The sequence below is a fragment of the Brassica oleracea genome, chromosome C9 (genome assembly GCF_000695525.1).
Source record: "Brassica oleracea var. oleracea cultivar TO1000 chromosome C9, BOL, whole genome shotgun sequence".
Lineage (NCBI taxonomy): Eukaryota > Viridiplantae > Streptophyta > Magnoliopsida > Brassicales > Brassicaceae > Brassica > Brassica oleracea.
Window position 1 is genome coordinate 19,457,726 of NC_027756.1, and position 788 is coordinate 19,458,513.

Below are 788 nucleotides of genomic sequence, written 5' to 3' on the forward strand. Positions count from 1 at the left end.
CGGTATCCCCTGATGGAGAAACTAGCATTCGCAGTTGTGACATCGGCAAGGAAACTCCGGCCGTACTTTCAGTCGCATACCATAATAATCCTCACCACCTTCTCCCTGCGAACGATCTTGCACAGTCCGAGTCAGTCAGGACGACTCACAAAATGGGCAATCGAACTAAGCGAGTACGATGTGGAGTACCGCCCAAGAACCTGCGCAAAATCTCAAGTACTAGCGGACTTCTTGGTAGAATTTCCCACGGGGGATATGACAAACACGGAACCGGACTCAACCTGGATCCTTCACGTCGACGGATCATCGTCCAAACAAGGATCCGGGATCGGAATCGGGCTCACGTCTCCGACCGGCGAAGTCTTAGAACAGTCGCTCCGATTGGAATTCCATGCGTCGAACAACAAGGCCGAATATGAAGCACTCGTCGCAGGATTACGATTAGCCCATGGGCTTAAGATCCGCAACATTCACGCTTACTGTGACTCTCAGTTAATCGCAAATCAGTACAGCGGAGAATACAAAGCGAGGGACGAAAGAATGGATGCATATCTAAAACTCATCCAAGACCTCTCCCGAGACTTCAACCACTTCGCCCTCACTAGGATTCCTCGCTCGGAAAACACTCAGGCGGATGCCTTGGCCGCACTCGCATCAAGTTCGGACTAAGACGAGTAATCCCCGTCGAGTTCATCGAACACCCAAGCCTCGGGCACAAATCGAAAATGCGGAGGAAGTTGAAGACCCACCAGAAGAAAACGTGGATCAGTCGGAATACGGCTGCGACA

The 788-nt window shown here is 51.5% G+C and overlaps 1 pseudogene; it reads left to right on the top strand.

Moving 5' to 3' along the window:
• The first annotated feature begins 12 nt into the window (after window positions 1-12).
• LOC106314507 overlaps window positions 13-788 on the top strand; it is a 10,715-nt pseudogene continuing 9,939 nt past the window's right edge.